This window comes from Lepus europaeus, chromosome 1 (genome assembly GCF_033115175.1).
Source record: "Lepus europaeus isolate LE1 chromosome 1, mLepTim1.pri, whole genome shotgun sequence".
Lineage (NCBI taxonomy): Eukaryota > Metazoa > Chordata > Mammalia > Lagomorpha > Leporidae > Lepus > Lepus europaeus.
Window position 1 is genome coordinate 115,153,605 of NC_084827.1, and position 14,651 is coordinate 115,168,255.

The following is a 14,651-nucleotide window of genomic DNA, read 5'->3' on the forward strand; positions in this document are numbered from 1 at the left end:
CCCAGGTGCATTAGCAGGGAGCTGGATTGGAAGCAGAGCGCAGTGGCTCACTAGGCTAATCCTCTGCCTGCAGCGCCGGCACACCGGGTTCTAGTCCCGGTTGGGGCGCCGGATTCTATCCCGGTTGCCCCTCTTCCAGGCCAGCTCTCTTCTGTGGCCCGGGAGTGCAGTGGAGGATGGCCCAAGTGCTTGGGCCCTGCACCCCATGGGATACCAAGAGAAGCACCTAGCTTCTGGCTTCGGATCAGCACGGTGCACCGGCCGCACCGCGCCTACCGCGGCGGCCATTGGAGGGTGAACCAACGGCAAAGGAAGACCTTTCTCCCTGTCTCTCTCGCTCACTGTCCACTCTGCCTGTCAAAAAAAAAAAAAAAAAAAAAAAAAAGGAAGTGGAACAGCCAGGACTCGAACCAGTGCCCACATGGGATGTCAGTGCTGCAGGCCAGGGCTTTAACTGACAGCGCCGGCCCATGCCCCGTGTCTTTACAAGCACTGCCTTCCCTCCAGTGCTCTACAGCCTTGCCTCCTCCAGCAGCTTTCCCCTTCTGCTCCTGCCCTCCCTGCAGTCCAGGCTGCCCCAAGTCTCAGCTTCTCTGAGATTCTGGATGCAATGTGACATCTCCTGTTGTTTAACTTCTTGGACTCAGATTCTGAGTGGAAAAGAGACCAGGAAGGAGCTGCTCTGGTTGCAGGGATGTGGGCACAGATGGGTCCCTTAACGCCGTGCCTCCTGCTCCTGTGTCTTCTAGCAGCCCTTTGAGGAGCAGAGTTTTAAGAACTATTGATCAAGCCCAATCCTTTAATTTTACAGATGAGGCACTGAGACCCCCTGAGGCAGACTTGCTAAGGTCAGAGCTGGTTAGTGATGGATAATCAGATCCCGTGACCTGTCTCCTAGAGCTGCTGGCCTTCGCTGCACTCTGTCTTACTTTGGTCTCCAGTGCACCTGTGTAAGAGATAACACAGTGTTCAGGGTTTGTTAGTAGCTTGCCTGGGAGGCTTCCCCTTTGCTGAGACTTATACAGCAGTATCTGCTCCATGCATGCTTGCTGACCTGAATTCAACTTCATTTAATAGGCATCAAAATCTTGTGAATGTAGACAAGATCTGGGGTGAAAGTTATCAATCCATTTTATATATACAGGTAGACCAAGATTAGAAAGGATCACAGAAAAATGAGAGTAATTTAACTTGATCACTGGCTGGATGAATTTCTTTTTATTTGTGCCAGATGTGAAGATAACAAACCAATGAAATTAACTGGAGTCCAAATGTCTTCCTAGCTACTTTTAATGCAGTAAGCATAGCCTTTTTTTTATATTGCTCTGATTTCAAAGTTTACTGATTTCAGTGTTCTATCTTCTTTGAAGATCCCCTCTAATTTTTTTCCCAGCCAAAACCATGCCAGGTATAGAGTCTAATTTACACCAGAAATTTATCATTAATTATATCCATGAGATGAAACCTGTAATTATTTATGCCATAATTTTAAACACGGTGGAACATTTGTAGAAGTGTGGACTTTGCTGAAAGGGGTGCAGTGAGCATGCTCCATGTCGATATCAGCATGATTAAATCCGTTCAGATAAGTGACTGCTGCATCTCAAAGGGAAAAATCTTCAGTGATGTTCAATAATAATGTAAATCAATTTTTCAAAAAGAAACCAAGCCCAGAAGACAGAGAACAAAGGCAAGAAGAATACTGCTTTGAAAAAAGGCTTAAAAGAGACGAGGGATGGGCGAGGCATAGGGCTGGGAGCAGGCCATGTGTAGCCATGGGATGCAAAGACACTGATGTCTCAGCTGTCATTAAAAAAAAAGAAAGATTTATTTATTTGAAAGGCAGAGTTACAGAGAGAGGAGGAAAGACATCCACTGGTTCACTCCTCAAATGATCACAGCAGCTGGGGCTGGACCAGGCCAAAGCTAGGAGCCAGGAGCTTCTTCTGGGTCTCCCATGTGGGTGCAGGGGCCCAAGGATTTGAGCCATGTTCTGCTGCTTTCTCAGGCACATTATCAGGGAGCTGGGTCAGAGGTGGAGCAGCCAGGTCTTGAACCCATGCCCATATGTGATGCTGGCGTCATTGGTAGGGGCCTAACCTGCTACACCACAAGGAGAGTCCCTCAGTTGCTATTTTTTGAAACAGAGGATTCCATGGTTTTTCTTCATTAGAATCTGGGACAAGGACCTAGAGCTGTGTGTGTGAGAGAGAGATTAGTCTGATTTTTTTTTTTGTTTCTCTGTACTTTGTTTTTAAATTTTTATTGAAAGGGGCAGAGAGAGGGAGAGAAAGCAAGTGAGCCCTTCTATTCACTGGCTCACTCCCCAGTTACTCCAGTGGTCAGTCCTGGGCAATGGCTCAACCCAGCAGCTGGGATAAGTCCAGATCCAATTATTGAGCTGTCACCTCCTGCCTCCCAGGGTCTGTGTTAGCAGGAGGCTAGAGTCAGGAGCTGGAGACAGACTGCCTGAGTTTGAGTCCTGGCTCCACTCTTTATTCCTGTTTTCTGCTAATTGTACCCTGGGAGGTGGCAGGTGATGGCTCCAGCAGTTGGGTTCCTGCCACCCATACAAGAGACTTGGGTTGACTTCCTGGCTCCTGGTCTTTGCCTGGCTCAGGTTTGGCCTCTGTGGGAATTTTGGGAAAGCAGCAGATGGCAGCCCTCTGTGTTCATCTGTCTGTCTCTCTTTCTCTGCCTCTAAAATAAAATGTAAAAACAATTAATCAAGAAGCAACTGGAAGCCAGCGCCGTGGCTTAACAGGCTAATCCTCAGCCTTGCGGCGCCGGCACACCGGGTTCTAGTCCCGGTCGGGGCACTGGATTCTGTCCCGGTTGCCCCTCTTCCAGGCGGCCAGCTCTCTGCTATGGCCCGGGAGTGCAGTGGAAGATGGCCCAAGTCCTTGGGCCCTGCACCTGCATGGGAGACCAGGAGAAGCACCTGGCTTCTGCCTTCGGATCAGCGTTGTGCGCCGGCCGCAGCGCGCCGGCTGCAGCGGCCATTGGAGGGTGAACCAACGGCAAAAAGGAAGACCTTTCTCTCTGTCTCCCTCTCTCACTGTCCACTCTGCCTGTCGGGGGAAAAAAAAAAAGAGGCAACTGGACAGTCACCTTGAGTAGTTCTTATGGACCTTGTTTGGAATCTCATCGTGGAGACTTTCAGAATGGTGGTGAGGGCTGTCCCATTAGGTTGAACAGTTTGTGCACTGCACAGAGGCCCAGGCTGAGGTAGTGACTAGAAATGGTCGCCAGCCTAGTTCTGCTTATTGGGCTGTGCACTTGCTGTCTGCCCAAAGGAAGAGCACTTTAAACAAAACTTACCCACAGTTGGCCTGCCAAGCCAAATGCCTACAGGGTGTTCCTTTCTAATTTGCACGAGGGTACTGCATGAGCTCGTAGTGGCCCAAAAAAGGGAGGGGCAGAAAAGTATGTTCAAGCTAGTGATGGGCTGGGGCTGATCCCCTGACCTAAGCTCAACCCAGCCATTGGCTGACTGTGACCCATGTGCTCTACACAAAGCCTTTCCCTGGGCCAACTGGTGCTCTTACCCAGGAACGTGAAGTCCACAGCGCTGGTAGAAGTTGCCAGTTGATAGGAAAGGAAGATATGCGAGGAGCTAGTGGCAGTTCCAGGACCCTGTTGTGGGTAGTCATGGAATGAGCAGGGAAGGCCAGCTCTGGACAGGGAGAGGGAGGCAGACTCATGAAGGTACCCAATGGAGGGTGGCTGCAGACCACCTCAAATCTAGAACATCCAAGAGGACTGGCTGGACCGTGGCTCGAGTTATCCGTCAGGCCCTGCGATGTCCCTGTCCCCTTCCTCACCTCTTCACCCTCCTCTCCTCTGTTCTTGCCACCCTTCCTTCCACCCCAATGATACAGCCCACAGAAGGGGTCTGAGGAACAGTTCTTGAATTGTGCTGCAGTAAAATCTGTAAATACCAAAGGAATTTTAAAAAGGGACTGACGAGAGGCTGGCACTATGGCACAGCAGGTTAAGCCGCCATCTGAAGCGCCAGCATCCCATATGGGCACCGGTAGTAGTCTTGGCTGCTATAGCTCCCTGCTAATGTGCCCAGAGAAAGCAGTGGAAGATGGCTCAAGTACTTGGGGCCCTGTGCCCATGTGGAGAGACCTGGATGAAGCTCCTGGCTCTTGGCTTCAGTCTGGCCCAGCCTTGGCAGTTGTGGCCATTTGGGGAGTGAATCAGCAGGTGGTGGAAGCTCTCTCCCTCTCTCGGCTTCTGCCTCTCCCTCTCTGTATCTCTGCCTTCAAATAAATAAATAAATAAATCTTTTTTTAAAAAAGGGAGTGACAAGCATTGTCGCAAGCAGGTTAAGCTGCTGCTTGGGACACCCACATCCCTTGTTGGAGTGCGTGGGTTCAAGTCCTGTCTCTGCTTCTGATCCAGCTTCCTGCTGATGTGCACTCTATGAGACAGTAGATGACGGTTCAAGTACTTGGGTCCCTGCCACCCATGTGGGAGATGCAGGTGGAGCTTGGCCCAGCAAAGGCTGTTGCAAGCATCTGGGAGTGAACTAGTGGATGCGAGATATCTTTTTCTCTCTCTGTCGCCCTGCCTTTCAAAGAAATAAATAAGCATTTGAGAAGTAAAAGCATGAAATAAAAATGGAAAAGAGCACTTTAAGTTGCTGTGGTCCAAGCAAGGCTTTCTGAGAGAGCTAGAACTAGAAGGTGGGGGAAGGGCACGGGGGCTCTTCCCACCCGAGGTCAAGCACGTGAATCGTCCCGGGTCATGCCCTTGAGAAGGCTGGTGGGAGAAGCACCTTGACGCGGGATGGTGTGAGAGCGCCGAAGGCATGAGAGGCTTCTTGTGATTTTCCTGGCTGTCACCAGCCCCCTCCCTTCACCTCCCCAAGTCATCATTTGTATTAGTCTGACCTCAAAACTTGGGAAAGACAAAGAATGACTACTCAAGAAATCACACGACGCCACAGAAGATGGAAAGGTAAAATTGTGCTGTAATAATCCCACAGACAGAATAAATGTTGTAGTGGATTATTATGTTGTCTAAAAACAGTCTTTGTGAACAGTGAGTGACACTGGTGAAATTTTTGGCTATTTACTTTGCAGTGCTGCTATTTCCATTCTATCTGGAGTGATGCTTTCTCTTTTCCGATGCCTCTCCTCTGCCTTCATCTTGGCAGCGGGAAATAACCTGACAGCACTCGCGGAGGAACCCTCCCAAGGTACCTGCCACTCAGAGCACTCCAGAGTTCTGGAAAATTCTACCTCTTCAACTCTGTGTGTGTGTGGGGGGGGGGTAGGAAGAGAGAGAGAGAGAGCGAGCGAGCACGTATGCAAGAGACCAGCTGGAATTACATAGACCAGGAGCTCTGGAGAGCTGCCATGGAGATGGAGATCCATGGAGATAGAGATTTGTGAAGCAGCCACCCAAGGGTGAGGGAAATTCTAGGACAGGCTCTGGGGGCAAGTTTTGAGGACCAAGAGAAAACCCTTTAACTTTCTAGAACACATCTAAATGTGCGTATGCACCCTTTGAACACCTAAACTCCTAGGCATTTTAAATTCCATTTTTAACATGTCACGCATAAATAAACCTCTGTTAAATATTCAGTCCTCACGGGAGTGTTTATAGAGCAAATGTGATCACTTTCTCAGTTCTGGGCCCCAGCCCTTCGGGGTCCTTCTCTGGAGCCGAGCTTCCTCCCCCTGCCTGATGTCCATGGGTGCTCCGCCGCCCACCAGCACACCTGTATCCTTTCTCTTCTCCTCTTAGGCACAGAGACACTCCATGCCCATCATCCAGGACTTAAATTGTCCTTCCTTAGCACCTGTCTGGGAAGTAATTCCAGGACTCACCATCTCGGGGTTTATGACACGGCCTTATTTCTTAAATTGCCGCTGGTGTTCCCTGGATGAATGAATGTGCCCTCGCTTGTTTAGCAAGGTCCTATTGGTGGTGTTCTTCTGGCTGAATTGTGAACCTCCCCATTCATATGTTGAATACCTAACCCCCAATCCTTCAGAATGGGATTTATTTGAAGGGAGGTTTTGAAAGACGGCATGGAGGTAAGACGAAGTCGTGGGGGCGGGCTCTAATCCAGTATGACTGGTGTCCTATAGGAAGGGGAGATTAGGACACAGACACCCACATAGGGAGTCCACATGAAGACCCTGGAAGAAGAGGGTCTTTCGGACTGTAGGCCGTGAAGGGTGGTCCCCATGCTAATGGAAGGCTCTGTCCCTGTGGGCACGGGGAGGCGGGGGGGACTGGCTGGTCCTACCCAGAGCATTCGAGAGTTGGCCTGAGGGAAACTTTGTGTCAGACATCTTGTAGGTGCACCTGCACAGTGGTATGGCTGCTTCTGTCCAGTTTGCCAGGAATACCTCCTGGTGTGGCAGTTGCTCTCACGGAGACCCAACACTGCAGCAGGTTATTGTGGGAAGAGACAGACGCTGCCTACCCCTGCCCTGGAGAGTGGCGGGCTAAGGATATCCAGAATGCTCGCCAAATCACTGCCTTGCCTTAGATCCTTCCGTGTCACTCACCCAAAGTTGCACAGCTTGTGGCAGAATTGGAATTGGAGCCCCAGCTTGCCTGACCTCCAAGTGTGTGATCTCAGCACCTCCCTTCACTGCCTGATGATAGCATAGACTGCAGATACTTCTGATTTCTCAGTCAAGGGCACTGCCATGTCAATTGGCATTAAATACATATATAGATAGAGAAGTAAATCCTTGTTTCCCCAAGACAGCATTTCTCCTACCAGCGCATCATGAATTTTCAGGGCCTGATGATGAACTTCAGGTTTGCAGACATCTGTGGAAATTCTCTGCAGCACTGGGGAATTATGTTAGCAAGTAGAGTCGGGTTTTCATGATTAGAGTCCGTAACTTGCACAGAGTCTCTAGAGAGTCTGTCTGTGACCTCCCTGGCTGGAAACATTTAGCACTGTTCTAGACCTTTCCTCTGCCCTCCAAGGACACTTTCCCGGAGAGCAGCATATGCATGTTCTGAAAAACATGTTTGGGATGCTGTTTCTGTCCTGGCTGCTCCTCTTCTGATCCAGCTCTCTGCTGTGGCCTGGGAAGCAATAGAAGATGGCCCAAGTGCTTGGGCCCCTACACCCACATGGGAGACCCGGAAAAACTCCTGGCTTCTGGCTTTGTATCGGCTCAGCTCCGGCCATTGCGGCCATTTGGGGAGTGAACCAGTGGATGGAAGACCTTTCTTTCTGTCTCTCCCTCTCTCTGTCTGTAACTCTACCTCTCAAGTAAATAAAGTTTAAAAAAAAAAAGCCAAACATGTACAGGTAGAAGTGAATGGAAATCATCAGTTTATATTTTGCTTTTCAGGGAATGGCAGTGCAGAGAGATTAAGATGATTCAGCCCTGGGCATCCTGACACAGAGGGACTGGCTCATGTCCAGGCTATGTCATGTCCGCTTGTAGATCCTTGGTCTTAGTTGCTGACCAGGCTTTTAACCCTTCCTAAAAGCACATCCCAAAGGCCGGTGCTGTGGCACAGTGGGTTAGCTCTGCCACCTGTGATGCTGGCATCCTGTATGAGCTCTGGTTCAAGCCCTGGCTCTCCACTTCTGGTCCAGCTCCCTGCTAACACACCAGAGAAAGCAGTAGAAGATGCCTAAGGACTTGGGCCCCTGCACCCACCTGGAAGACCCAGATAGGGTCCCTGGCTCCTGACCTTAGCATGGCTGGCCCCAGCTCTTGCAGCCACGTGGGGAGTGAACCAACAGATGAAAAAAAATCTCTCTGTCTCTCTTCCTCGCTCTCTTGCTGTCTGTAACTCTGCCTTTTAAATAAATAAAATCTTTATTTAAAAAGACCATGCTGGGCAGGCGCTGTGGCTCAACAGGCTAATCTTCCACCTAGTGGCGCCGGCACACGGGGTTCTAGTCCCGGTCGGGGTGCCGGATTCTGTCCCGGTTGCCCCTCTTCCAGGCCAGCTCTCTGCTGTGGCCCGGGAGTGCAGTGGAGGATGGCCCAAGTGCTTGGGCCCTGTACCCCATGGGAGACCAGGATAAGCACCTGGCTCCTGCTTTCAGATCAGCGCGGTGTGCCGGCTGCAGCTCGGCGACCATTGGAAGGTGAACCAACAGCAAAAGGAAGACCTTTCTCTCTGTCTCTCTGTCTCTCTCTCACTGTCCACTCTGCCTGTCAAAAAAAAAAAAAAAAAGAAAAAAAGAAAAAGACCATGCTGATGCTAACCTTATGCTATGTATAGATATTATTTCTAAGTGAATTGTAGTCCTAAATGATAACGCGCTTCTGCCTCTGGGCTTTCTGCTCGGAACATTGGCTTGGCCTGGGAGCTTTCCAGTTCTACTCAGCTTGCAAGCTCCAGCCAGGGCTGACTTCCTCTGAGTGGCCTTCTTACCATTCCAGTGGAAGGGAATCGCATCCTACCCCACATCAGGACAGTATTCAATTGATACATGTTGGCAAGGCCTTGCATTCGAGCCAGTTCTCATGATCTCGACTTAAACCATCACCTGCACCCTGTGTTTGTTACCTGTCACAGCCACCTGAGGCTTCCATGGAAATGGAACGGTTAGAATTGTATCTCTCAGGCTGTGTCCACACCTGCAGAGGCAGGTCTTTCTGGCTCTTTGAGATCATCCTCATTTCTGAGAGTTCCCAGGATCACCCTTGTGTGGCCTGAACATGTCTCTTCTTCCTGCCCTGGCTCTGGCCAGTGGTGACAAGGCTCCGGGTGTTGCTGCCAGGGATGCCCGCACAGTCCATTTGCACTGGGGCCACACAGAGCTCGGGCTGTTTGGTCTGCTGTGCTTCTGCTATGGGAGGCCCTCAACAGGCTGACCCAACTGTTCTCTCAGCTACCTGGGGGAATCACTTTTGTGGTGTTCTCTGTTTCATGGGTCCAGAGCAGTGCCACTTTGATTCCAGTGGCTTGCAAGAGTTGTAGCTCAACAACTCTTCCCACTATGTTTGCTGTCCCCTCTTGCTGGAATGCAGCTGGGAGTCCATAGGGATTGGCCCCTCAGATTCCAGGGGGCCTCACTGACCCAACTTTCATTTGCTTGACTCCTTTTTTCTTTTTTAAATTGTGTTTATTTCATTGTACTGAAAGACAGAATAGGAGAGAAAGAGAGAGACAGAGCTCTTCCATCTGCTAGTTCACTCTCCAAATGCCCACAAGGGCTGGGCTGGCTCAGGCTGAAATCAGGACCCTTGAACTCAATCTGGGTTGTCCACCTGGCAACAACATTGAACTTGAACTTGAACCCTTTAAATCACTCAGTACTTGAGCCATTACCTGCTGCCTCCCAGGTTGTACATTAGCTGGAAGATGCAATTAGAAGTGCAACCAGGACTCAAACCCAGGTACTCTGCTATGGGTTGTGGGCAGCCCAAGCAGTGCTTTAGCTGCTGTGCCAATCACCTGCCCCTCTGGACTCTCCCTTAAGATGGGATTTTTTTTTTTTTGACAGGCAGAGTTAGACAGTGTGAGAGAGAGACAGATAGAGAGTTAGAGACAGTGAGAGAGAGACAGAGAGAAAGGTCTTCCTTCCGCAGGTTCACTCCCCTAATGGCCGCTGCGGCCGGCACTGCGCGATCTGAAGCCAGGAGCCGGGTGCCTCCTCCCTGTCTCCCATGTGGGTGCAGAGACCCAAGCGCTTTTGCCAAGCACTTGGGCCATCCTCCACTGCCCTCTCGGTCCATAGCAGAGAGCTAGACTGGAAGAGGAGCAACCTGGACTAGAACCTGGCGTGCTAACCAGGACTAGAACCCAGGGTGCTGGTGCCGCTGGCGGAGGATTAGCCTAGTGACCCATGGCGCCAGCAAGTGGGATCTTTCCTAGGTTTTTCATTAATAATGGGCTTTAAGCAGGCCCTGGCTATAGCTTTTCCCCATGACCCTAGAGAAACCTTGAAATAACCTTATGAAGTTGGAAGGAAAAAAAAAAGTTCTAGGCTGAGAATCAGAAATCTGGGAAGCATTCCCATGGCTTTCCATTTTTTTTTTAAATTTTAATAAAGGATTTGTTTATTTACTTGAAAGGCAGAGAGAGAGAGAGAGAGATATCTTCCATCACTGGTTCACTTCCCAAATGACCACAATGACTGGGGCTGGGGCTGGGCCAGGCGGAAACCAGGGCCCTGGAACTCCATCTAGGTTTCCCATGTAGGTGGCAAGGGCCCAAGTACTTGGGCTATCTTGTGCTGATTTCCCAGGTACATGGCAGGGAGCTGGATTGGAAGTGGAGCTGCCAAGATTCGAACCGGTGCCTATATGGGATGCCGGCTGTGCAGGCAGTGGCTTAACCTGCTGCACCACAGTGGTGCTTCCCCTCCACCCCCACCAAGTTGTTGTTTTTAAACTCAGTATCTTTCTTTTTTTCAACTGAAGTCATTCAAGAAGCCCCGCATGTTAAACTGGCTGAAGACAGAGTGACTGTGGGGCTGAATGAGCTCGGCTCCCCCTGGGCAGAGGCTCTCCCTCTTAGGTACATCAGGAAGGGAACAGCTCCTACTCAGAAGGGATGCAGCAAGAAACCCAGCTTTGGTGTCTGGTGGCCATTTGTGCCTTCTTTCTCTCCCTGGCCACTCCTCCTGAGCCCCATCTCAGCTAAGCCCGGTGCTTAATCTCTCACTGCTCCCTTCCTCCCCCCTGACTCCTTCAGCTGAGACCCTTTCATCCTGGCAGTGACCCCCGGGAGCCGTTAGGGAGTGGGGAAGAACCCGAGGCCCCGTAGGTGCCGTAGGTGATGTTGTTTGTGCAGTCTCGTCCACGTTCCCCCTGAGCTGCAGGTTTTCCATTCAGGCTCATGAATGTCACCCTCGGGACATTCCAGCTGAGCTGTCTGTAGCTGAGCCGGAATTTGCAGACAGCTGGAGAAAAAATGTGCTGAAGAAGCAAGCCCCTGGTGCTGTCATCCTATGGGGACTTCACCGAGTAGCCCCAGAGGCGTGGCCTGCCTTTACAGCTGCTGAGGTGGTCTGTGTGGAAAGAGTGAGGGGCGGGGGTGGCACCAATAGCTCCCATCCCCCTCTGCTCCCTCCCGGAGTTGGGAATGACTGCAGAATGAGCAACCGTCAAGGACACAGGACGTGCCTGTCAAAGCAGGAGATGCATGCACGGCCATTTGGAATGACTCAGGTTTCTGTTGCATGAAGGAAGGTCTCAGCTCGTCCTGGTACGTTCAACTTCAGAAAAGCCTTGCCCAGTGCCACAGAGAGAAGACTCCATACTGTTAGTGTTTGCCAAGGCTATCGACGGGAGCTGGATTCCAAAACAACACCTGTAGATATCTTCACGTGCAGATTCTAGATGCAAATGGAGTGACATAGCAGGTGGCTATTGGCCTGAGGCCATCTCTGTGGTTTAAGTCTGGCCTATGAATCCCTACGTTACTGACCTGCAACCTAGCTTAGAAGTATAGCAAACAGCCGAGTCTCACCAATCACGAGCAGCTGAGCTTCATCAGGTTACAGGCAACCAACTGACCAGAGCATGTCCAATAAGGCAAATGCCTCCCTGTAGCCAAGCAAACTCTTTCTGTGTTTTATTTCCATGTTCTGTCTGTGACTATTCGTTGCCCACTCTGCAGAGCAGAGCTGTCTCTCAACTTCTTCTGGTTCTGAGTGCTGTCCAATTCATGAATTGTTCTTTGCTCCAAAAGGCTGTGAAATTTCATTTCGGGATGCTTTTCTATTAAGAATGGCTGTCGGCCGGCGCCGTGGCTTAACAGGCTAATCCTCTGCCTAGCGGCGCCAGCACACCGGGTTCTAGTCCAGGTTGGGGCGCCGGATTCTGTCCCGGTTGCCCCTCTTCCAGTCCAGCTCTCTGCTGTGGCCCGGGAGTGCAGTGGAGGATGGCCCAAGTCCTTGGGCCCTGCACCCGCATGGAAGACCAGGAGAAGCACCTGGCTCCTGCCTTCGGATCAGCAAGGTGCGCCGGCCGCGGCAGCCATTGGAGGGTGAACCAACGGCAAAGGAAGACCTTTCTCCCTGTCTCTCTCTCTCTCTCACTGTCCACCCTGCCTGTCAAAAAAAAAAAAAAAAAAAAAAAAAAAAAAAAAAAAAAAAAGAATGGCTGTCAACTGTGGGAAGAGCTCGCCAAGAGTGTGGGCACTTGTCAGCTTGTCCTGAAACTGCACTTTCCATGTTGACCACTCATCTTGGCCCTCACTGGCCACCACTCTGGGGCATGATGAGTAACCTACGTCACATTTCCACGGCAGTTGATAGTCCCCGAAGCACTCTCTGCTGTGCATCAGACAGGGTTCAGTGTGGATGCTGGAAGTCAGTTTAGTAGATTAAGAAGAAAGGGTTTTAACATGAAAGTATTTCAAAAAAGTTTATGGAAAATGCTTACTATGAAAAAAAAAACTATGCATGGATTTAAAAAAATGTATTGTACCACAATAAACCTACCTTTTAACTCAATTTTTCCATGAAGTTCTAAAAGTGCCCTCTGATTGGGAATTAGGAGGTCACAGCATGGTTGGAAGGGCTGGAGAGCAGGGTGCTGGCTGGGTCTCCAGGGGACGGCTGGGCCCTGGAGCTGCCTTCCCATGACACCGCCTGCCTCTGCCTCCATTGGGGAGCCCCTGCCGGAAGCGCTGGCTGTAAGCATATCTGGCGTTCACTTTAAATTACAGTTCAGTCCCACTGGCCCCAGTGCTGTGGGGGCCCCAGACACCAGCTGTAAGAGCAGAAAGCAGACCTCGGGCCTGCCATGCTCCCTTCTCAGCCTTCCTCGTTGCAGGACATCTGGTCGGGAGAATTCAGGTCACATCTGGTACCACGACTGCAAGGTTGTCTAGAATCCGCAACCTCCGGTTCTGCAGTACAGGAAGAAGTACGCTAGAAAGTTGGGGTAGACAGCTGTTCTGTCTCTGCCATCCATAGAGTATCTCGCGAATGGTCACAGGAAATCTGGAAGTTGCTGGCCTTTAGCACACGAGGCAAGGGAGTGACAAGGAGGGTGGGTGGGGGGCGGGGCAATAAGGGACAGTGGTCCTGAGCAAATGATGCTTGTGTGGGAGCCTGCAGAATGCTGAGGGTTAAGTGAGATGAAGGGCTGTGCAAGAACAGTCAACAGTATAACAGGAGGAATAGCATGTGCAAAGGGCCTGAGGGCAGGGTTGGCCCCACTGGGATAGACAAGCAGGCCCTGAGAGCTACAATAAGAATGTGGCCTTTGTCCTAAGAGCACTGGGCTGTCATTCAGGGGCTTCCAGAGGAGGATGTTCCTGGAAGGTGTGCATGGAGCTTGGTCACAGTTACACTTGGCTGTCTGTGTCGCCTGACTCACTGCCATCCATGACTTGCCACAAAGCTGCTGCTCTCCATGTTGCCAGGGGCTTTGTTTTTTGCATCATCCCCATGCTTCCACTCCAAACAGGAGAGAAGAAAAAAAGCCCACAGAGCAAGAAGCCATCTACACATCTGGGAATGTGTTACAGGGGCTTTTGCATGTGTATCAATACAAAGCTCTGGGGGGAAAACATTGATTTCCTTTGTAGCTGCTTTTGGATGTTGAAGAAGGCTGTTGGGAAAGACTGTGTGCATTGTTCTGTGGGTGGAGACCAACAAGGTGTGGAAATGAATCAGCAGGCGAGGTCCAGGGCTAGGCTGGAGCCTCTGGCTCTGGGGAAAATGGTCTCCGGGCTGCGGGGGCTCTTGGCAGTCATTGAGGTGGCTTTCACTTGGGGGAGGCTGGGTCTGCTCTCAGTGGCCGGCAGCTCGAGGGCTGGGAGCATGTGGTTGAGATCATTTCCCAGAGATCAGATATTTTAAAAATGATAGAAGGCACACGCATGACTGTAGTCTAAAAAGGCCACGTTTTCAAAAGCACTGACCCCTGAGAGCCAAAGGGTTCAAACTTCCTCCTGCAGGCCACCTTGGCTAGCACGTACTTTCTCCAGGTGCACACTCGCGCCTTGTGGGAGACCTGGTCCCTGTGTCCTAACTTCCTCTCCAGGTTGTGAGCCCCTAGAAGGAAGCGATCATCCCTTTTCTGCATCTCTGAGTTTCTTACAACACACATCTTGGCTGGTGTGCAGTCTGAGTTCAAAATATTCATGAACCCCAAGACTTTTGGCTTTCTGTGGTCATGGTTACCCTGCAGTGGGGAGTCCATGGACTCTTAGTTAAGAACCTTTGCTTAGCTGAGCCCCCAAGAGGGCTTCCCAGCCGTGAAACTGTAACTCTCTCGAACCTCTGCCTGGTTCCCAGGAGCTGGGGGAGGGGGGGATGGGGAGCTAGTGTTGCGTGGTACAGAGTCTCAGTGTGGGCAGATGAACAAGTTCTGCAGGTGGAGGGTGCCGATGATGAAGGGAATGTGCTCAGTGCCACGGACTCTGCACTTGTTCGGCTGATAACTTGTGTGTCCTGTGTGCTCCGCCACAATTACAAAACTCACAGCATCGTGTCAATGTGGAGACCCCACACCTGTCAACTCTCAGCGCAAGCGCTGTGTTTGTGTTCAAAGTAACCGGTTTCCTGAAAACACATGCCCACTGGCGGCCTGCAGGCTCTTTTCCTGTGCTTTTTGTGCATCCTGAAGCTGTCTCCATGGCGTGTCGGTCAGGAAGTGCATGACTCATGGGGCCTTCATGACGGACCCCTGAATCACCGCAGATGTGAGTCACTCCACCAGGCTTCTAGGACAGCCCAC